Raw genomic sequence first — 25,760 nt, forward strand, 5'->3', positions numbered from 1 at the left:
AGGTGTTTTGTATGGTTTGTTCCACATGTAGATGTATTTCTGATGTATTTGTGGGGAGGAAGGTGATCTCTGTCTTACTCTTCCACCATCTTGAAGCTCCTCTCTACCTGACTTTCTTATATAGTAACTATGTGATTGATCATGGCTAATGGGAATGTTACTTCCAGACTGAGCATTTAATAATTATTTTTTGATTCTTTCCAAAACATCTTTCTTTCCTCTGCTATGGCAACTAGCAGTGTTTAAGACTGTGCCTACTCCATCATCCTGAGAGAATTCTCTCTCCATCTTTGATGAGTAAAATGTGACCAAGAAATGTTTTTGTTATGTAAGTGATAAAGATTTTGAATTTTTTTGTTACTATAGCATGATTTAGCCGATCCTTATGATATAGAATTTGGTACCTAGATAGGGGAATACTACCATAATAAAATCAATTTTAAACCATGTGGTTAGCAGGGCAAAAGCTATACTTAGAGGATTGGAGAGAGGAATTTCTAATGCAGTGGCAAAACATTTGGTAAATTTGTTGCCTGCAATGGTGTTAAAAAGAAATAATATGCTTAAAGAGTTATATTCCAAAAGAAGAGGTTAGAAAATAGAATTCTAACAGCCTTTGGTCGTTACTATGTCTACATTTACAAAGTACTAAAGGAAGAGGCAAACATTAAATAATTGGCTGTTGTAACAAAAATGAAAAGAAATAATAGGTTCAGAGATTTGGCGACTTAAGTGAGTTAGAAGAGGCAACTGCTCTCATCTCCAATGCGTAAAATATAAAACTGAGAAGGTTTTGATCAACAAAGTCTGCTTAAAACCTATCCTTTTGCATAATTGAAATCACTAGTCACGTTCACACTCATATACCCACTACTAAAACCTCTCAATTTTTTGAGGTGATGCCCAGGAAATTCTTTCAGAGGAAGGAATTATGGCTTTCCTTTTAAAAACTGATAGACCCAATGTGCCATATTTTTTTTTTCAAGTTATAGAGAGGCATGTCTCCAAAAAAATTACTCTGTGAAATTGTTACCATGTGAAACTGACTAGAATCTAGTAGGAAGTTGCCTAAGCTTGTGGAAAGCACCATAAAAAATCCGTAAGTGGGGATTAGGACAGTTTGTGACTTAAAATCTAAACAATCTTTGGCTCAACTTCTAGATATGATACTCAGCATTCATTTAGGGGCTAGCATCTATCTCCCCAACTTCCTTGACCCTGGCTTGATGCAGGAACAGGATTGTATTTTTGTTTCCCTTGAAAGGTGAGGGAAGAGTAACAAATTTTGAGTGTGGGAAGGAGAGTGAGTGGATTTTTGACAGCCAGAAAGGAGAACTATAATACTTATTTATACTGTTTACCAAATATTTCTTTTCCCTTTCCCTTTTGGAATTTCATTTTGGGGTCTGCTTGTGGTTGAATGAGAACATTTGAGTAGTTCTGGCCTATGGTTTATATTTAAGCATAAGTGATGCATGACATTCTCATGGCAGGAATTTATTTAAACTAAAGACCTCTGGAATAACATTTCCTCTGGAATGGCATCCAACAACATTTGATGGAGGCTTCTCTATCAATTTTGTTTTTGGATGGATGATTAGGAGACTGCCCATCCTCCACCCATTACTGACTTTCAGTGGACACAAAGTAAAAAGAAGAAATACACTTTGGTTGTTTTATACTATTGAGACTGGGGAGTATTTATAAGTGAACATGACACATGTTTGTCATGTGTCATGTGAGTGACACAGGGAAATATGTTAGTTTGATGAATTCTCCGTTCCCAATGGAATCAACCTTTCAAAGGCCCAAGTAGAGCATGAAAATTAAGGCCTTATATAGTAAGAAATGATTGCAGTACTTACCATATTGTTGAAGAGAAAATGGATTAGGGTAATAGGTTTCCTTATGTTGTGTTCTCAGATATGGTCTAATGGCTTATTATGGGTGAGAGGTCAAATGTTGGTTTAGTTGACTCCAGAACTTGTAGACTGGGAGAACCAAGATCCCTACATTATTTGTGACAGAATAGTTAGATTCTGAGCAATAACCTCCTTGTACAGTTACTGTGCCTGGCATCTGTACTCTAGGCTTCCCATATCATGATTGGAAAGGCTTTTTTTTTTTTTTAATCCAAAGTATTTAGTAAATTACAGAGTATAAATTTAGAGTTGTCATAGACGTAGGATAAGATTAACTATAGATCTAGAAGTACACTGATGAGATAAATAGTTTAATCTTTAATAAAAGTTTTTAACTCAGAAAGTAAACTTAAATGCCAAGAAAATTGTTCTAAAGTCACAGGCATATTACTATAAAAATTTCCTACTTCTCAGGTATAACTTTGAGGTTCTAATAGATAAAAAATCCTCTTAGAGACTAATAGGAAATTACAGGAGTTTGACCAAATTAAAATAGCATTCTTACTCATGGTGGTATGGCCTTTGTTGCAACCCATTTAAAAATAAAGTAAAATAAAAAGAGAAAAGAAGCCTGAGTTTGATTAGAAAGGTAGTCTATTTCATTTTCATCCTTTACTCTGCTTGAGGAATAAAATAGCAAGGAAGTTGAAATTGCAAAGCGAGAAGAAGGATAGGATGCTGGATCATTTTGGAACATTTTGAAAGAACAAAAAGTCAGATTGCCTTTTCTGCCATTTTTGCTTGAGGAAACATCATTTCTTGTTAGGCCACTGTGCATAGTGCTGGACAAGTTTGGGCTAATGATGTTCATTCCCATCTGGGCCATCATTACTGCAGCAGTGCCGATAGAGGAAATGGACAACAAGTTCTCTTAAGCTGAAGATATTTTAACCTCAAAAATACTTTGTATAAACTCCTACCTGGTTTTAAATAGCAGCAGTATGAATCATGAGTTTATTTGATATGAATTCAAGAAATTACAAAAACACTATTTTAAATAAATTTTTAGGGCCCTAGAGTAAAACTCTTAGCTAACCTGATGGTGTTCCACCTTTACATGAACAGATCACATTTTGCCAAATAAATGAAGAAATGTGAAAGGGTCAAGAGATTTTTCTGTATAGAATGTTTGGTGAAGGGCTCTAATGATAGCGGTTACTGAAGAGAAATTTCCTGCAAGGAAGGAGATTACTTGTCTTCAGTACCAACATTTCTGTTAGGTTTTATAAGTAAGTGAGTAAATAAACACACAAAATCATCCTTTCAGGCTGTAAAAAGGATAAAATTCAAAGCAGAAATGATAAAGGCACAGTACCTGTGGGTATTTAGAATTGGTAATCATTCAGGTGGGGAAAAAAGAGCTTTGGTACCTGAAAATAATTTAAAACTCTGAAGACCAAATACTGCACATGTGAAACTTGCTTAAATTTTAACAACAACAAAAACAAAGTAAAAACTTTGGCCTGAGAAACAGCAGGACTGTCTCAGGAGTCAAGGTTCCTCTTTAGAGAAACAGAAGTGGTTGGGTTAGCCTTGAAATGATTTGGCTTTTAACACAAAGATGAAATATAACCTTTGATTTCTAAATCTCCTAGCTACCTGGATAGAAAATTAATGTATTGTGCTATTTGAGCAATTTTTTTCTGAAATGTATTTCACTGAATATAATGACATTGTTAGGATGTATTTTGATTCTTTGATTAAAAATAGGCATGCATAATCCTTATGGATTATTGTTATGCAGCTGAACGCGTCAGTGACACATATAAAATGCCAATTAATATATTTTGGATAACCTTATTTTTTTATACTTAATTTCTCCAGGAAATAATTCTTTACAAATATGTGAAAAACTTAATTTCCAGAATAAAATATGCCTTGCTTTGTGGGCAAAGACTATATTTATCTTGGTTTTTATTGGTCTGATCAAGGTCATATGCGTTCAGGACAGTAGCCTGTCAAATATAGATGTTAGGCTCTCTCTGATTGAAGCTAGACTTGCTAGAATGTTTATCCAGTAAATACTTTTAGCTTCATAAAATCATTCTTTTAAATTTTATTTGGAGGCCCTGTGCTAATTTTCAATTTAAAGTATACTAATATATTTTGGCTAGTTCAGAAACAGAATTAAGATGTGTCGATTAATTCATCCATTCAAAAATTGCTTATTGAGAATTAAGCATTATGCTAGATTCTAGGAAAATTATTCTTAATACAATAGACATGGAACCTGGATTCTAGGAGCATCATTCTCAAATAAAAAGACACAAGTTACAGTCCAGTTGTGGAAACAGGCAAATAATAATAATCATGCAAATATATACTTACTTGTGATAAGGTGCTAAGAGCCATGTTACAGAAAACTTGCATGTTAAAGATTTATTGAGACATTTCATTTATGCTGGAAATCTGAGTATGGACTTTTTTGACGACAAAATGTGGAGTATACCAGAAAGAGAGAGCAGCGTATATCAAGCGCTCATGTAGAAAGAACATTGAAGGATATAATTGAAGCATAGTTAGTGAAGGAAGAATGGTACAAGCTGAATTTGGAATTAGGCAGGTGCTTAGTTATACAGAACCTTGACCAAAAAACAAAACAAGAATATATACATAAAAACACACACAAATGTCAGGATAGTATGAAGCTGAGGATATTTGTGTGATGTGTGTATTTGTTTAAATTATAGGTAGAGCCTAGATTTCTGCTAACATTGACATAAGTCAAAAAAATCTGGGTTTTTTGAAATGAAATAAATCATGACAATGTTATAGAAAAGTATGTTTGCTTTGTTAGTAAAATGGAGAGAGAAAGAAGTGGAATTTGTATGCAGCTACTTCAGAGAAGTTCAGAATGTTTTCTATTTTCTTCATGCTGGGAATGAGAGGAAAAATACACGAGAAAATATTTTCTTATGAAGTGTTAGCTTCCTTTCTACCCCAACTCAATTCATGAAATAGGGAGAGCTGAAGGACTCACTTCTCTTCACAACAGGCTATGACCATGTAAATATCTTCAAGTGGTAGGGAAAACAAAGATTTAATTCTAGGTTTCTACTTAGATGTATATATACCTTTAAGTTAAGTAGAACTCTGCGTGTGTGTGTGTGTGTGTGTGTGTGTGTGTATGTGTATTTGGGGAAAAAGAGACCTCTGCCTGTATAAGCGTACCTCATTTTATTGCCCTTCACTTTATTGTGCTTTGCAGAAATTGCATTTTTAAATTGAAATTTTGTGGCAACTTTACATTGAGCAAGTCTATTTGTATCATTTTTCCAACATCATTTATTCACCTCATCTCTCTGTGTCACATTTTGGTAATTCTTGCACTATTTCAAACTTTATTATATTTGTTATGGTGATCTGTGATCAATGATCTTTGATGTTACTATTGTAATTGGATGGCTCTCATAAAAGACTGCAAACTTAATACATGTTTTGTGTGTTTTGACTGCTCCACTGACTGGCTGTTCTCCGATCTCTCTCCCTCTCTTTGCCTTTCATATTCCCTGACACAAAACAGTATTGAAATTAGGCCAATTAATAAGCCTACAATGGACTCTAAGTGTTCAAGTGAAAGGAAGAGTAGCGTGTCTCTCACTTTAAATCAGAAGCTAGAAATGATTAAGCTTAGTGAGGAAGGCGTGTCAAAACCTGAGACAGACAGACTGAAAGCTAGGCCTCTTTTGGCAAAGAGGTAGCCAAATTGGGAATGCAGAGGAAAGGTTCATAAAGTTAAAAGTGCTACTCCAGTGAATGCAAATGATAAGAAAGCGAAACAGCCTTCTTGCTGATATGGAGGAAGTTTTAGTTATTTGGATAGAAGATCAGACCATCCACAGCATTCGCTTAAGCTATAGCCTAATCCATAGCAAGGCCCTAACTCTCTTCAATTTGATGAAGCCTGAGAGAGGTGAGGAAACTGTAGGAGAAAAGTTTGAAGCTAGCAGAGATTGGTTCATGAAGTTTAAGGAAAGACTCCATCTCCAAAACACAAAAGTGCAAGGTGAAGCAACAAGTGCTGATGTAGAAGCTGCAGCAAATTATCCAGAAGCTCTAGCTGAGATAATTAATTCAGGTGGCTACACTAAACAACAGATTTTCAATGTAGATGAAACAACCTTCTATTAGAAGAAGATGCCATCTAGGACTTCCACAGCTAGAGAGGAGAAGTCAACGTCTGCCTTCAAAGCTTCAAAGGACAGGCTGACTTTCTTGTTAGGGGCTAATGCAGCTGGTGATTTTAAGTTGAAGCTAGTGCTCATTTACCATTTTGAACATCTGAAGCATTACACTAAATTGACTCTGCACATGCTCTATAATTAGAACAGCAAAGCCTGAATGGCAACACCTGTGTGTACAGCATGGTTTACTGACTATTTTTTAGCCCATTGTTGAGACCTACTGCTCAGAAATAGAGATTCTTTTCAAAATATTACTGCTTATTGACAGTGCACTTGGTCACTCAAGAGCTCTGATGGAGATGTACAATGAGATTAATGTTGTTTTTATGCCTGCTAACACAACATCCATCCTGCAGCCCAGGGATCAAACAGTAATTTGGACTTTTAAGTCTTACTATTAAAGAAATACATTTCATAAGGCTATAGCTGCCACAGATAGTGATTCCTCTGATGGATCTGGGCAAAGTAGATTGAAAACCTTCTGGAAAGGATTCGCCATTCTCGATGACATTAAGGACATTTATGACTCATGAGAAGAGGTCAGAATATCAACATAAACAGGAGTTTGGAAGACGTTGATTCCAACCCTAATGGATGACTTTGAGGGGTTCAAGATTTCAGTGGAGTTAGTAGCTGCAGATGTGGTAGAAATAGCAAGAAAACCAGAATTAGAAGTGGAGCCTGAAGATGTGACTGAATTGCCACAATCTCATGATAAAACTTGAATGGATGAGGAGTTGCTTCTTATGGATGAGCAAAGAAAGTGGTTTCTTGAGATCGAATCTAACTCCTGTTAAAGGTGCTGTGAAGATTGTTGAAATGACAAAGGATTTAGAATAATTGATAAAGTGTGGACAGGCTTTGAAGGGGTTGACTCCAATTTTGAAAGATGTCCTACTATGGGTAAAATGCTATCAAACAGCACTGTATGCTACAGAGAAATTGTTCATGAAAAGAAGAGTCAATCAATGCAGCAAACTTCATTACTGTCTTATTTTAAGAAATTGCCACGGCCACCCCAACCTTTAGTTACCACCACCCTGATTAGTCAGAGCTATCAACATCAAGGCAAGACTCTCCACCAACAAAAAGATTATGATTAGCTGAAGGCTCAGGTGATGGTTATCATTTTATAGCAATAAAGTATTTTCAATATTTTAACACATAATGCTACTGCATACTTAATAGAGTCTTGCATAGTGTAAACAAAACTTTAATATGCATTAGGAGACCAAAATATTTGTGAGTCTCTTTGGTGCAATATTCACTTTATTGGGGTGGTCTGGAACTGAACTCACCATATCTCCCTCTGAGGTATGCCTGTATTTCCTTTTTTATTTGTTTCTTATTTATTTAAGATTTATTTTAATACAGTAAATATAACATACACATGTTTAATAACCCTATAAAATGTTTGACATTAAAAAAAGCTAAATACTAAAACATGTACAAGTAGATAAAATGGAAAAAAAATACATGGGGTAACTTAAAGGAAATACACCAAAATGTTAATTATGGGTGAAATTATCAGTGATTAAATTATTTTCCTTTATATTATTTCCCTAGTTTTAGAATTTTCTTTTTTTTTTGAAACATTTTATATTATATTTGGGTATAGTCAATTAACAATGCTGTGATAGTTTTCTTCCAGTTTTATTGAGATATAGTTGATATGCAGGACTGTATAAGTTTAAGGTATACTGCATAATGACTTGACTTACATACATCATGAAATGATTAATCACAATAAGTTTAATGAACCTCTGTCATCTCATATAATACAAAATTAAAGAAATTAATAGAATATTTTTCCTGTGATGAGAACTCTTAGGATTTACTTTCTTAACAACTTTTCATATATGACAACTGTTAATTATATTTATGATATTGTATACTACATCCTAGTACTTATTTATCTTATAACTGGAAGCTTGTACCTTTTGACCATCTTCATCCTGTATTTCTTATATGCTGATTCCTTGTTTTCTGACTTCACATAGAAGCACAGGCAGAAGAAAACTGAAAGTAGAGATTCCCTCTATGTGAGAGTTAATTTTGTCATTCTGACATTAAAAAATAGAAATACCTAACAAATACAAATTCAAAGTATCTTATACTACAATGTCTACTTTATTTCTTTCTTTTACTAAAACATGAAGCAATTTCCTATGCTAGGGTGGAATTCAATAATAGCCTTAACGTCAGATTTTCTTGTTCATAATCTGCTCAGCTTGAGTTTACAATAACCACAAATCTGACATGAGGTTTAAAACAAGTGCCTCTCACTAGACTTTTCTTATACCCTGAGACCCAGTGGAGACATCTGAATCTCATTTCTCTGAAATGGGACTTTAAACATATATTTTTAGTTAAGTCCCTGTTAACTTGAAGTCACCATTTCCCCACTCAATATGTATTGCTTATTTTCTGTATATTATTTGAATCTCCACACTAGATTATAAACTAATTTGTGACTGTTTGCTTTATTCTTTTCATATGCTAGATGCCCAGTAAATAATTTCTAAATATTCCCAAATGTAACTCAATTGTAGAATTATTTCCTATATAAGACCATTCATATTCCTGGTTAGGTTTCATTAATAGGATATTCTTTATGTATGTTCAAGAGAATATGGTGCGCTCCATAGACCTCTCAGCATTATAGTAGATCTACCTAAAAGAATGTATCAATGCAAATAGTGCCCTATGGTTTACCCAGTGTCCCTTCTCCCCTGAATTAAAAAAAAACTTGAAAAAGTAGAGGAGTGAGGTTAAGTGTATCAATAAGGAGGTTCCATGAATAGTTGACTTGACAAAGTTTTAAAGACTAAATATTAGGTATACCAAAAAGGCAGAGAATTCTGTGGTGCATGGGTTCATCACGTTCTTTACATGACATAATGAATGTTACATTTCTATGACCAAAATATTTCTGAGACTACATCTTGTACTGAAGAAAAGGTCAATTGGCACTTCATTAGTTGCTCTATAATCCAGTTGCTCTATAAGTGAATTATGATTATAAGATTTATAAAGTTGGACAAAGAATTGTATTTCCAGTGAATTCTTAAAGAGCTTTCCAAACTGTTATTTGAGCTGGGTGTTGAAAAAGAAAAGTATCTATTAAGATACCAGCAAAGGAAATGGCATGTCTAGAATAATAGCCAGTCTTTTCTGAGCACTTGCTATGTTCCATACATTATCCTAAGAGCTTCATTTACACAGTCATTTATTTCTTAAAACCCTATGAGGTAGGTATTTTATTATCTGCCTACTTTCTGCAGAGCAGAAAGTTGAATTAACTTGTCTCAACTAGTAAGTGGTCAAGTACAGAATTCAAAAGTGCATCTGTCATTGAGCCATGGTAAGCAGCTCAGCGTGGCTAGGTCACAGAGAAATACAATTGTAATATTTTAAAAATATTTAAACTACATATTTATACCTTACATATTTATACACAAACATACACACACACACCAGTGGGCCACTTGGATGTCATAATGTATATAAATCCAGCTTTATGACTTATTACATGTGTGACTTTGGAGAAGGTCTTTTATTCTCACTCTGTTTCAGCTTCTTCATCTCTAAAATGGATATGATGTTTATACTTACCCTGCAGGGGTTTGGTAAGGATTAATGAATTAATATGTGAAAAGTTCTTGGAGCAGTGCCTGGAATATTCCAAGTGCTCAACAAATGTTAGTTATGAAGACGATGATTGTTATGATAATGATGAAGATACATGGACACACTAAAACACAGATTAAGCATTCTTTTGTTTGTCTAAACCCTATAGCCAAATAAGTTTCTGTAGTATATTTTACTCTACAATCAGAACTTCTGGTCTCAATTGCATTCTCCTTATATTCACCAGTCCTAATATTCCATTTCAGAGATCTCTCTGGATCTACCACTGTTTTTGTAGCAAACGCTATGTGTCTTATCTCCACTTAAAATTCAAGCTCATAGAAATTGGGATCTATATTCTGCTATAAATGTGAATCATATTATACATCTAATAGGTGCTTAATAATGAACAATCAAGAAATAGGGAATAACCCCAATATTTGTGACTGCTTAGTCATTCTTGGTCATCTCAGGTGATGAAATAAGATGCAAACAAATGAGTTTTATATAGTTTAAATACCATGACTTTACAAAAGCATGCATAGCATAACTTGCCAGAATTTCATATATCTTGAAAAATCAGGTCAACTGATACTTATTTTAAAATACCACAAGATATAAGCTCTCAGTGAACAGAATTTCAGAAATGTTCATTTTGATTGGGCACAGGGAAGAAAGGGCATAATTTAGAAACAAAACCTGCAGTTGAGGTTAAACGTGACTATTCCATAAATAAATGCCTATTTTGTACTATTTTTTCTGTTCTGGATGTGGAAGTTGTGAGTTTTAAGTCAGGTCAAAGAAAAAAAAAAAACAAGCAAAAAAATAAAACAAAGAAAAGAGAAAGAAAGCTATTTGTTAAAAAGAAAAAAATATAGGCCACATTTGGCTTTAAAAGCTTCTATGCTCATTTTTTGACTGTTGGCCTAAATTTAAAAGTCAAATTTCAAATAAAATAGTTTCTTTTGTATCAGTTTTTGGACTACAGATGAGGACAGAAAATAATAAATATTTTGGCATTTATGTCTTCAAGTGTCTATTTTATCTCTGTTGTTTATTGCTCACACTCAAATCTTAAAATCATGTGTCTAACAGTACTTCAACATTTTTGGTCTAGAATTTGTGATTCATTTATTTAATAACCATTTATTGATTCTATATTAAAGCCTTACTCTACATGAGGCTTGAGAGTGGGGCTAAAATCTATTTCATCTTAATTAAATCTTCAGTACCTTAGCTTAGTAGAGAGGGATCCTCAGCATATATATACTGAATGAATCTATTAATAAAAGATGCTGTGTAATATCTTCATTGTCATTAGGAAAGAACTGAAGACCTTACACATTAAGTACTTTGCCAAAGGTAACTTAAAGGAAATTAACTGATTAATGTGATTAAAAAGTGAAGAGTTTATCAGGATTTATGCATAGGTGAACCTAAAGGCTCAAATTTGGTCGTCAGGCTCAGTCTCTGGATTGATTAGACAGCGTCTTGCTACAAGGTAGGAAGATGGCTGTCTCACACATACACACACACACACACACACACACACACACATAAGCACATACACAGACACACACCTTTCTTTCGAAGCATACATAATCAAAGAGCATTCATGCCTAATTTATATATTGTATGATACCTAAGAATTGAGGTACTTGGCTTCATATTCAAGCACCTAATTTTTCTAGCTGTCAGACTTTGAGCTAGTTCTAAAAAATTGATCTGAGGCTTTGTTTAAGCATCTGCAAGAATGGGAATAATAATGATATCTACCTCATAGAATTGCCTGAAGGACAAAATGAAATAATCTAACTTGAAAGGCAGGTATCGTGCCTGACAAATAGTAGTTATTCAGTAAATGATAATTGTTATTAATAGCATTATTGTTATGATACTTCCACACATAGTAAAAAATGCCCTCACCAATGCCCAAGGTAGACAACCTTATAGCTCATCATCTGCTAAATCCCAAATTGATGTCGTGGGGTAAATGTTCTCTGAATCTAGAATGCTCAATCAATATGCCTTCCTCAAATCAGGTATGGATGTTGTTTATCATGGTCCAGAAACCTTTGGCTAAATAATAAACTTAACTACTCATAATACCTCCAATATATGATCATGGGGAAACAGCAACAGAACAGACAGGTGGGGAAATTAGAGTATCAAATACCATTTGAAGGTGAATAGAAGACATACAGCATGCAAAATTCAGTGTTCAACAGCATATGTCATGTTTATCTGGAATGGGATATCCGCTATTCCCTGTCTTGACCATGGCATGCATTCTTGGTTCTATATATGTTTATCTCTATTTCTGTTCTCTGAAAGGATTTATTTTGCTCAATTTATCTATGGCCATATCTAAGAGATGGGAAGTGGGGCCTATAACCCTTTAGCAGAACTCTTCTTATTCTTGTGTGTTTAAAAACTGGGGATTTCGTTAGGGGCAAGCTATACTAGGCCCATGTTTCCAGGTTAAGGTATCTCTGGAACTATAACTCCCTTAAAACTCTGTATAATGGCACTCATTTTAATTACTGGAAACTCCAGGAAATATAGACACAAATCTCAAATCTTGACAATAGTCTTTGTTCTAAAATCTGCTTTGCCCAGTAGTGACATAGATACTTTATCCTTTTTTTAAAAATAAATGTTTTCATGTTATACCTTTTTTCATCTTTTAATTTTTAGCCTAACTGCAAGCTTATATTTAATATGGATTTATTGTAGGCAGCATATAGTTGGATCTTCATTTTTAAATAAAAAATTTCAATCTCTGCTTTTGAATTGAAGTGTTTATACCATTTAATCTGATTGATTTGGTTGGGTTTAATTCTATATCTCACTAAATATTATTTTCCTATCCACTTTTTAGTGCTTTTCTGCTTTTTTCCTACCTTCATTTGGACTAATTATTTTTATGATTCTGTTTATCTCAGATATTGCTTATTAGCTACAACTTCTTTTGTACTTTGTTTTTGGTGGTTGCATCAGGGTCTGTAATGTACATCATGGACTTACCACAATTTACTTTCAAGTAATACTTATACCACTTCAATTATAGTGTAAGGACTTTACAACACTGTATTTCTATTTTCCCCTCCCATCTTTTGTGCTATTTTTATTATATATTTTATTTCTACATATGTCATATACCTCCAAAAGATACTCTACTTTATCCAGTTAATTACATTTTGAAAGAGATTTAAAAAATGACAAAAATATATTTATCACATATTTATTATTTCCAGTATTATTCACTGAATTTAAAGCCAAATTTCTATTATTATTTTTCTTCTGCAAAAATCCTTTCTTTAAAATTTGTCTTGTAGTGCATATTTGCTGGTAAGTTCTATTAGTGTTTGACTATCTGAAAAACAGTATTTCTTATTTCTGAAAATATTGATTTATAAATGCATAAAATAAATGTTTAAGTATATAGTCTGATAGGTATTGACATATGTTTACAATCTAGATAATGGACTTTTCCATCAACCCCAGATTTTCTCAAATTCCTTCCTACTGCTATTTACCACCCATTCTGATCACCAGCAACCATTAATCTACTTTCAGTTGCTATGGATTAGATTACATTTTCTACAGTTTTATATAAATGGGTTCTTACAGTATGTACTCTATCTGGCATCTTCAGCTCAGCATAATTACTTTGAAATTCATCCATTTTATTGCATACAGCAAATTGCTGAGCATTTCATTCCATCAAAGAGTGGAAGGACTAAATGGTAGAGTTGGTGTGTATTTAACCATTAAGAAGCTGTCAAATTATTTACCACTGCAACAGAAGGATGTGAGGCTTCAAGTTGCTCCATATTCTTGGTAACACTTGGTATGTTCAGTCTTTTTAGTCTTAGAACTAATAGGTTTGTAGGGATATCTCATTGCAGTTTTACAGCTAATAACGTGTAATATCTTTTAGTGTTCTTATTTGCCATCCATATGTTGATTTGATTAAATGTTTAAGTTTTTTTGCCCACTTGTAATTGGCTTGTATGCTTCCTTTTTATTGAATTTTGAGTTCTGTATGTATTTTGAATATATGACCTTTATTAGATATGTGACTTGAATGTATTTTCTCCCAGTTTGTGCCTTGTTTTCTCATTCTCAACATTATCATTTAAAGAGTAGAAGTTCTTAATTCAGATAAACTTCAGTGTATTGATTTTGTCTCATAAATTTTGCTTTTGGTGTTGTATCTAAGAAATCTTTGCCTAACCAAAGTTCACAAACTCTTTTTTCTATGTTTTCTTCTAGAAGTTTTATAGTTTTGGGTTTTACATTTAAGTGTATGAGCCATTTGATTTAATTTTTATAAATGTGAAGTGTAGATACATGTTCATTTCTTTTTTTCATGTGAATTTCCAAAAATTCAGGCACTATTTATTGAAAAGACATTTTTTTTTTACTGATATTCCTTTGTGTCTTTATTAAAAATTAAATAAGTACATATGTGTAGATATATTTCTGTACTTCCTATTATTCTATTTATCTATCTATTTGATATCTTATCCACATTTTCATAATTTCTATAACTATAATGCAGGTAGTGTAAGTTCTCCAACTTTATTCTTCTTTCTAAAAAAATTTTGCTATTCTAGGTCCTTTCAGTTTCTGTATAAATTTTAGAAGTAACTTGTTAATCTCTACAAAGAAGCCTACTGAGACTTTGAATTGCATTGGGTTTGGGGATAATTGATCCTTTAACAATATTGAGTTTTCTTATCCATAAACATGGTATATTTATTTATGTAGATCTGTAAAAAATATTTTCCATATATTTTGTAGCTTTTAGTATATAGAGCTGCACATTTTTGTTAGATTTTCCTTTAAATATCCCATATATTTGATGCTAATGTTGAGTATTTCTTTAAAATTTTCAATTTCTTACTGATTATTGATAGGATATAGGTAGGTTATGAAAATATCATATAATTTATATAATGATCCTATGTTCTACTGCTGTGCTAGTCTGACTTATTAATTCTAATAGCTTTTTGTAGATACCAAAAGATTTTTGACATAGATGATACTGTCATGATCTTGTCATCTGTGAGTAAAGGTAGCTTACTTTTTATGGATTTGTGTACTTTTGTCTTTTCTAATATGTGTGTTTAATGCTATGTATTTTGCTTTAAACACTGCTTTAGCTGCACCACTCAAATTTGGTAAGTTGTTTTTTATTTTCATTCAATTAAAATTACTTTTTTTTATTCTAAGTTTTTCTTTGACCCATGGTTATTTAGAAGTATATTATTTCATTTGCAAGTATGTAGGAGATATTTCAGAAATCTTTCAATTATTTATTTCAAATTTAATTACAGTTTGGTTGGAGAATGTACCTTTTATGATTTTTCATTTTTAAAAAATTTATTGACTTTTGATTTATTTTATATGTTGGTATCTATCTATTAATTTTTACATATATTTTTTACATAACATAAAATTTACCATCTTATCCATTTTTTAAAAAATTAGTTATTATTATTTTTTTTTGGCTATGTTGGGTCTTCATTGCTGCACTCAGGCTTTCTCTAGTTGCAGCAAGTGGGGGCTACTCTTTGTTGTGGTGCGCAGGCTTCTCATTGCAGTGGCTTTTCTCATTGTGAAGCACAGGCACTAGGCACACGGGCTTCAGTAGTTGTGGCTCACGGGCTCTAGAGCACAGGCTCAGTAGTTGTGGCTCACAGGTTTAGTTTCTCCACGGCACATGGCATCTTCCCGGACCAGGGCTTGAACCCATGTCTCCTGCATTGGCAGGCAGATTCTTAACCACTGTGCCACCAGAGAAGTCCCCCAACTTATCCATTTTTACTTTTACTGTTCAATAGTATTAAGTATATTGATGCAGCTGTGCAGTCAATCACCAGAACTTTTTCATCTTGCAGAACTGAAACTGTATATTCATTAAGCAACAATACCCCATCCCCTACCAAAACTTGGTAACCAACGTTCTACTTTTGTCTCTATGAATTTGATTACTCTATGTACCTCATATAAGTGGAACCATACAGTATTTGTCCTTTTGTGACTGGCTTATTTTCCTTAGTATAATGTCCATAATCTGCTTCTTTTTTGAGGCTGAATAACGTTCCATTTTATGTATATACCACATTTTGTTTATCCATTTATCCATAAATGGACATGTGGGTCCCTTCTACCTTTAGGCTATTATGAATGCTGCTTTGAAGGTGGGTGTAGAAATATCTCTTGAAGACACTGATCTTGGTTTTTTTCTTTTGTTATATACACCCAAAAGTGGAATTGCTGAATCATACAGAAATCCTCTCATTATTTGAGGAACTGCCATACTCTTTTCCATAGTGACTGTACCAGTTTACATTCACACCAATAGTATGAGCATTCCACTTTCTCCACATTTTCACCAATATGTGTTATTTTCCGGGTTTTCTTGATAGAAGGTGATCTCATTTTGGTTTTGATTTGTATTTCTTATGATTAGGAATTCTTTACATATTCTGGGTATTAATCCTTTATCGGATGTAAATGTTAAAAATCTTTTTTTTTTTTCCCCATTCGTTTACAGCCTTTTCACTTTATTGGTTCTGTCATTTGATACACAAAAGCTTTTAATTTTGGTGTGGTCAAATTTAACTATTTTTACTTTCATTGCCTATACTTTGGTATCATATTTATCTAATGACTACCACATTCAGTGTCATGAAACTTTTTCCCTATGTTTTCTTCTAAGTTTTATAAGTTTAGCTCTAACATTTGGGTCTTTGATCCATTTTGGATTAATTTTTGTAAGGTGTAAGAGAAGGGTCCAACTTCAGTTTTTTGCATGTAGATATCCAGTTTTTCCAACACCATTTGTTGAAAAGCCTGTCCTTTCCCCATTGTATGTTTTTGGCACCTTTATCAAAAACATTTGACCATATATGTGAAAATTTATTTCTATTCCATTGCTCTGTATGTCTGCCTTTATTGATAGTACCACACAATTTTAATTATTATAGCTTTGTAATTTTGAAATCAGGAAGTATGAGTCATCCAACTTTATGTTTTCTTTTTCAAGATTGTTTTGGCAATTCAGGGTCCCTTGAGACTTCATATGAATTTTAGGTTGGATTTTTTCTGTTCCTTCAAAAAATACTGTTGGGATTTTGATAAGGATTGCATTAAATCTGTAGATCACTTTGTGTAGTATTGACATCTTAAAAATATTAAGTCTTCCAATCCATGAACATGAGATGTCTTTCCATTTATTTGTGTCTTCTTTAGTACTTTCATTAATTTTTTTGTAGTTCTTATTTGTACAAATGTTTTGAATCTGTGCAAAAGTTTAATCTTTAGTATATAATTTTTTGTGATGCTATTGTAAATGGAACTGTTTTTAAATTCCCTTTTGGATTGTTCATTGAAGTTTTTCTTTTTTCGTATAGTTGATTTATAATATTATATTAGTTTCAGGTGTATCTGTTGTTCTATAAGTGTATTTATTAGATAAATACATATTTATTAGATAAATATGATACCAAAGTATAGAAGTGGAATGAAGTGGCCACTTTGGAATACCAAAGTTTCTGTTGTTCTATAAGTGTATTTATTAGATAAATATCATATTTATTAGATAAATATGATACCAAAGTATAGGCAATGAAAGTAAAAATAGTTAAATTTGACCACACCAAAACATGACCTCATGTTGACTAACAGTTTTTCTTGTTTTTTGCTTTTTTTTGTCTTTTATACCTACTGATTTTCTGCCTAGTGTACTATCAATTATTGAGGGGGAATATTGAAATCTCCAACTTTATTTGATGAGTTACAGTGCCATTAGGTTTTGTTTTATGTACTTTGAAGTTCTTTTTCAGGCATACAACTGTTTAGCATTATAATGTCCTCTGAATTAAATGAACCTCTCTTGTCATTATGAAATGACTCCCTAAAAAGAGTGAACTAAATTAAAATGACAGGTGAATTAAAGGAGTTGGTAACATTTCTGAATATGGAAAGAGAAAGATGGTAAAACAAAGATAAATTCAACCCTAAATACAATGCCAAGCCCAGAGAACAGAATAACTATTACACCATGACTATTTTAGTCAAGTAAGAACTTCTATGGCCCCCAATAAATATCCTCCTTTTTTTTCTCTCTGAATCATGAAGGAGTACAAACCAGAGTTAGCAATATGAATGAGAGAGTATAGAAGAGCAAGCTTGAGAAAGAAAAAAGCCTATCATAACTCCTTTTTCTTCTAAAAGAGGGTACCCTGCCAAAGACTGAGTTGAGCTTTATCATTAAATAAAGTTTATAAAATTTAATTATTCATTTGTACTGGCATTATTAACTACTGACCTGACACTACTTTTATGACTACAAATGATTGTAGGAATTTATGTTATCTAAAAGTGTACATAGAAGCTATAGAACTTTCTCTGATTTGCCTAAAAAATCAGAAGTGAATTTGATCACACTATGAAAGACAGAAATCAAATCATTCCTGGCTTTCTTTCAAAATCTTGCTTTTAATCTAACATTTACATTTATTTTGATGTCTTTCCAATTTTGCCTTTGGCTTATTCCTGGACTTCCTTGATCTGACCTGCCTCTTATTAGATGCCAGTTTTTGTAAATTCTACAAAACTACTTCCTTCTCATCTTTGAAGCATCTTTAATTGTCAATGAGATGACAGAGTTTAAGTCAAGACAGGAAATGAAACTCAGAGTCCAGCTTTTACTGGCTTTTCATGTAAGGCAGTTAGCAAGGATTTTGATTGAGGAGCTTTATTTTGAAAAGAAGGATATTACCAGGTTACTTATTAAAGACTTTTGAAGAGGCCTCAAAAAAGCATCCTTCTGGGGCTTCCCTGATGGCGCAGTGGTTGAGAGTCTGCCTGCCAATGCAGGGGACACGGGTTCGTGCCCTGGTCCGGGAAGATCCCACATGCCGTGGAGCAGCTGGGCCCGTGAGCCATGGCTGCTGAGCCTGCGTGTTCGGAGCCTGTGCTCTGCAATGGGAGAGGCCACAACAGTGAGAGGCCCGCATACCACAAAAAAAAAAAAGCATCCATCTTTCCACATTTTTTGCCTCCCTATTCTTCAGTTGACAATAAAAAAATTGAGTTTAGCTATATAAACATCATACTAATCACATTCATTTATGCAAGCTGCTTAACATTGTGCCTAATTACCGTGAAGCACAATAAGGATTAGTTGCATTATTAAATATGCTAGATAATTTTGCTGTAAATTGTATTGATTAAAACCCTAAATCCTGCTCATATGTGTTCAGACATCATATTGTGTTGCTCAGGAAACACAGTTATCTACTCACAACTTGGAAAAGAAAGCCCATACTTTCCTTCTTTTTGTCATTTTCTATCCTGCCACTCGAAGTTCTCTTAATGGCCCACATGGCCTTTTATTCACAAGTAGATGGCTCTAGCATGCTGAGGACATGTGTAGGCAGTAGCTTCTTTTTTTTTTTTTAATTTTTATTGGAGTATAGTTGATTTACAATGTTGTGTTACTTCAGGTGTCCCTTGGACTTTCCTTATCTACCCTCTTTCTAGGCCATGGGATTTCTCAGGCCATGTTATAAGCCCTCTTTCTTTTTCATTCAAGGAGAGTGTAGAGCCTTCTCATCTTTACTCATGGCTTTATGTTTCAGCTGTATGTAAAAGGTTATAAATCTTTACCTTCTATCCAGATTGCTTCATTCCACTTCTATTTCTCAACTCTGATGAATCCACATCTCCATTTTGAAGATTCAGAAGCATTTCCAAATTAAGGTATCCAAATATTCCACATGAAACCCTCAACCTGTAGTTGTTATTATCTCAGTAAATAGTACCATTTATTTCACTCATTGAATAGATCTTAATTCAGTGCCTGCTATATAAAAGACATTGATTCAGGCACTAGGTAATAGCTTTAAACAGAATGACCCTGCCTTTATGGTGCTTATGCCCCAATATGTCCAATTTCTCAAGTCAAACAATTAGGAGTCTCTTAAGAATTCATTTTCACTTTAACCTTATAGATTTAACCTCCAACCTACATATCAAATGAGTCTACTTCTCTTATTTTCCACTGCTACCACAGTTGTTCAAGACCCTACTTTGAATTTTTCGGTGGTTTCCTATTTCACTTACACCAGATTTTAACCAAGACCTTTATGGTCCTGTAAAATTTAGCCCCTACTCAAGCGGGAGAAAGAGAGAAGAAGGGAGTAAGGAAGAGTGAGATGGGAGCTCTTTCCTTTTTTTTTTTCTTTTCTCTTCTATGGAAACCTAGATAATTTTCTAATTTTGTATTTTTCTGATTCTTTCTTGCTGTCATCATATATTCTTTTGTGGATTTTCCTTACTTGTTAATGAATAAATATTAACACACATTGTGTTCTAGTTAGGATATAGACTAGACTTCTGTGACAAGAACACTCCTCTGTTTAATAAAATCACTCTGTAACAAGAATACTTTGTGCTTAAGAAGACAGAAGTTTCTTTCACATGGAAGTGTCCAGAGATAAACTTCCCATAGCTGTTGAGGCAGCTCTATCATCCTTGATATGCTGCTTTCATGTCCAGGTTCATGGTAGTGCTTTTGTTGCTGCCTTTCCAGTGAGAAGGGAGAAATAGGTGGGGAGAAAGAAACTTTCATTTTTAAATAGTACCATCTAGAAGTTGCACACGCATCCCATTGACCTAAACTTAGTCACATAGCTATGTCTGTCAATAGCTACAATAAGATGCTGGAAAATATAGTTTTAGTTGAATAACTATCTAGCAGCTAAAACACATTGGAGAAATGGATTGACGTTCCATCACTAAAAGAACAGAGGGACAGTGACTCCTGGGAATGAATCAGTAGGCTGTATCCCAATTAGACCTTTTACAAACTTTGCTTTGTAGAAATTGTGCATTATTTTTGTCTCTTCTTTCTGCTTTTCCTTGTCTGTTTTAAGCATGAAGCATAGTGTATTAATCAGTCAATGTGCATGACCACATGAATATTTCAAGAAGGACCTCTCTGAGCCAAATTTTTAATTTAGTAAATCATAATTTTTAAAGTATAACACATCTTAAATTCTAAAAATAGTAGTTTATTTATAGAACACAAGAACTGTAGAAAATATTGCTATGAAATTGGCACAAATTTTGTCTTTCAAGAAGAAAATGATGACCAAGCTTCATGCAAATTTAATCTCATTTCTCATCTGTCTTCATATTCATTAAAAATTAGCCACACAGATTTCTAAGTAAAGATGATAGTGGGAAGTCAAACTGTAGATTTTCCATACACCACATATACTTAAATAATTCAGATATCAAAAATAAATAAATAAAAGTAAAGTCTCTAGTGATTGTTAAACAAGAAAAATACCTCAGCTGTATGCCATAAACTTTTAAGAAGCAAAAGTCCAAGGAAAAGAGAAGAAAGATTCTAACACAGAGTAGTGATACTTTTTATAAAGCTCCCATTTACCAAAAGTGGAATTGACACATCAAGAGGATATTGAAAATTGTTACTACATTTCCCCACATTCTAATAGAAATTTATAGATTGGTTGAATAAGTATGATGACACAGCAAAAACTGCTTCTGTAATTTTACAAGCAAACTGATGAAAGTGAATGAATAGAAATGGTTTCATCCTGAATTGGAAGAGTAATCCTCATCTTGAGAGTATTTCTCTATGGGAATAAAACAGTCTCCTTCTAGGTAGAATAAACCCAGGAAAGGATATTTAACAAATTCCCAGAAGAGTCGACATAGATTAGGTTGTCCACAGCCAGCTCTAGCTGAGTTCTTTCCCTCTCTATAGATAGTTTTGGTTTAGGGTACTGAGTAGATTCTCAACTTGTGAGTGAGAAGTGAAGATAAACATCTCAAATGATGTGGAAAGTGCAAGAAGAAAAAGACATCCCTAGATCAAAGCCAGTAGATTAGCTGAATTGAACTTTCCAGGAATAAAAGAAAACCATATGGCCTGAAAGAAGCAAAAGTATAAGGCAACAACAAATGTAGTAAAAGGAAAGGGGAGTCTAAGAGTTAGATGAAAATATCTAGCATTAAATAATACATAACCCAAGAAATAGAAGAAAATTCCCTAATGCTGACTTCATACTATAGAATAACTTAATGAGATAGTGAATTTTATAAGGAAGGGATAGTTGAGACATCATACATTCAAACAACAGAATGAGATTAACATGGAAACTGCAAAACTGAGGAAACAAAAATAACATCAATATAGAACAAAAAATAAAAAAGAAACTGAAAGGAAGGCAGTAGAGACCAGTGACTTTTTATTTACTGATAGAGGAAAAACATTGAGTTAATAACTAGAAATCAAAGACAGGAAAGGATAAAGAGGTCACATCAACTCACAAGAAGTTTAATAGAGAAGACAGGAAAAATTGTACTGTGAAAGAATAATTGAAATTCCCAATGGGTGGAACAAAAAGCTGAACACAAACACACATGCCATTTCTCCCTAGAGAAATCATATCTTCAAGGCCAATATTACAATGATTGGAGTATTGCCATTATAAAAATTGTCTTATTGAGAGGTTTCCATGCTCATCTATTTTCTAAAATATTATTCTTGTTTGAGTATTTTAGTAAGATACATTTAACCAGAATCTCTAGAAGTATTAGCATATCATTTTTCAAATAGTAAAGCCATCTTGTTTCAGTCAAAACTAGTGATCCCAATGCTTTTGCTAATCATGACAATTTTTTACTAATTTCAAAAGGATATGATCTTACATTAATCAGTAAATCCATTGATAGAGCTGTTTTGTTTCAGAATTTTTTCATTATTTTCTAAGTACAGAGTCTGATAGAAACTACAAAAAGCTCCTAGAAATAATAAGGATATAAGATAAATATATAAAAATGTATTGTATGTCTCTGTAGACTAGCAGTGAATGTTTAGACACTAAAATAAAAATAATTTAGAATAGTATAAAAACACACTTATTGAGTCTTCTGAACCAGGACATGTAAAAATGTCACCATTTACTTATGTCTCTTTTAAATTTTCTCAACAATGTTTTGCAGTTTTCAGTGTATAGGTCTTGCATATTTTTCATTAGACTTACCACAGTGTTTCATATTTGTATATCCAAAATAAGTTGTGCACGACCTATACACTGAAAACTATAAAATCTCACTTAGTGAAATTTTTTAAAAGATCTAAAAAATTGGGACTGTAATGAGTTCATATTTCTAAAGACTCAATATTGTCAAGATGTCAGTTCTTTCCAAATTAATCAATAGATACAGTTCAGTCTCAATACAAGTCCCTTCAGGGACTTCAAGACTTACTATAAAGCTACAGTAATCAAGACAGTATAGTATTGGTGAATGAATAAATAGTTCAATGGAACATAATAAGACAGCTCAGAAATAGAACCATTTACATATTGTCAACTGATCTTTGACAGAGGAACAAAGGCATTACAGTGTAGCAAAGGTAGTTTTTTCAATAGATGGTCCTCAAACAACTGGACATTCAAATGCAAAAAAATTATTAATCTAGACACAGACCTTATATACTTAAAAATGTACTCAAGATAGATCTTAGACTTAAATATAAAAATGAAAAATTATAAAACTCCTAGAATATATCATAGGAGAAAACCTAAATGACCTTGGGTTTGGTGATGACTTTTTTAGAGATAACACCAAAGGCATGAAAGAAAAAAAATGAGAAGCTGGACTTCATTAAAATTAAAAACTTCTGCTATATGAAAGACACTTAACAGTGATTTAAAAGGCAAGCCACAGACTAGAAGAAAATATTTGCAAAAGATATATCTGATAAAGGACTGTTAACCAAAATATACAAAGAACTCTTAAAACTCAACAATGAGAAAACAACCTGATAAATAATTGGGCTAAAGACCTTACTGACACCTTGCCAAAGAAGATATACAGATGGCAAATAAGCATATAAAAATTTGGTCCAGGGCTTCCCTGGTGGCACAGTGGTTGAGAGTCTGCCTTCCAATGCAGGGGACACGGGTTCGTGCCCCGGTCCGGGAGGATCCCACATGCCGCGGAGCTGCTGGGCCCGTGAGCCATGGCTGCTGAGTCTGCACATCCGGAGCCTGTGCTCCACAACGGGAGAGGCCACAACAGTGAGAGGTCCGCGTACCACAAAAAAAAAAAAAAAAAAAAAAAATTGATCTACATCATCTATCATCATGGAAATGCAAGTTACAAGATACTACTTCACACCTATTAGAAAGGCCAGAATGCAGAACACTGACAATACCAAATGCTAGCGAGATTGTTTAGCAACAGGAGCTCTCATTTGTTGCTAGCAGGAATGCAAACTTAACAGCCACTTGGGAAGACATTTTGGTGTTTTCTTATAAAACTAAATATACCCTTACCCCAATGAGTTTACTAAAATGAGTTGAAAAGTTACGTGCACACAAAAACCTACAACAGATGTTTATAGAACTTTATTTATAATTGCCCAAACTTGGAAGCAACCATGGTGTCTTTCCATAGGTGAATGGTTAAATAAATTGTGGTACATCAAGAAAATGGAATATTATCCAGCACTAAAAAAAATGAACTAACGAACCATAAAAATAAATAGAGGAAACTTAAAAGCATATTAGTTAATGAAAGAAGCTAATCTAAAAGACTATATGTTGTGTAATTCCAACTATATAATATTCTAGAACAGGCAAAAATATGGAGACCATAAAATGGTCAGTGGTTGCCAGGGGTTAAGGTTATGGGGAAGGAAGTGTAAATAGGTGAAGTGCTGAGGATTTTAGGGCAGCAAACCCATTCTGTGTGATACTACAATGGTGTATACCTGTCATTATGCATTTGTCAAAAGCCATAGAATGTATAACACCAAGAATGAATCCTGATGTAAACTATGCATGGACTTTGGGTGATAATGATATATCAACTAAAGTTCATCAGTTTTAACTGTTTATTTCTCTGGTGGGACATGTTGGAATGGAAGAGTCTATGCATGTGCAGAGGCAGAGAATATATAGGGAATTGTACTATGAACCTAAAACTGCTCTAAAAAAAGAATCTAGTTTTGAAAATTGACAAACTGATTCTCAAATATATATGTAAATGACAATAACCTAGAATAACCAAAACTACTGAGATAAAGGATGAACACTACCTTATTTCAAGATTTGTTTTAAATTACCTTAACCAAGACAGTGTTACTGGCATAAGATAGACAAATTGAATAATGGGACATAATAGAGCATACATAAATAGCCCTAATCACATATGGATGACTAATTTTCAGCAAAGGCAATCAAGTGGTAAAAAGTCTTTTCAACACATGGATGGAATAATTGGATATTCATATGTTTAAAAATAAACTTCAATAAAAACTTTGCACTGTGTAAAATAAATAACTGAGAATGGATAATAGATCTAAATGTAATAGCTAATATTTCACAACTTGTAGAAAAAAATTGGAGAAAATATTTGTGATTTTGGCTTAGGCAAAGAATATTTAACATATAACATCAAAAGCATGCTCCATGAAAAGTAAACTGATAAATTAGATTTAAGCAACAATTTAAACTTCCTGTTTTCAATAGACACTGTTAAGAGAATGGATAGTCGAATTACAGACTGCAAGAACGTTCAGTAAATTATTTATTTTCAGTTCCTAAGCACATAACATCATCATCATCATCATCATCAATCTATTATTTATTTTTTTATTGCCATATGCCTGGTACTGTGCTAAATGTTTAACATGCATTATTTCATTAAATTATTTGAACAGTCCTATAAGGAAGATATAATTTTCCTTAATTTACACATGAATAAAGAGATTTGAAGGATTAGGTAAATTACTTTGGGTCAAAGAGCTAAAACATCTGAATATGAATATGCATTTAATCTTCTCTTCCCCTACTACCTGATAAAATAAAGCCCCACAATTATTGACTGATGTAATAATTCTTGAATTGAACACAATGAGAAATGAAGACTCACTGGCCACTCAACAAGTCAGCAAAAACAG

The sequence above is a fragment of the Phocoena phocoena genome, chromosome 1 (assembly GCF_963924675.1).
Source record: "Phocoena phocoena chromosome 1, mPhoPho1.1, whole genome shotgun sequence".
NCBI lineage: Eukaryota > Metazoa > Chordata > Mammalia > Artiodactyla > Phocoenidae > Phocoena > Phocoena phocoena.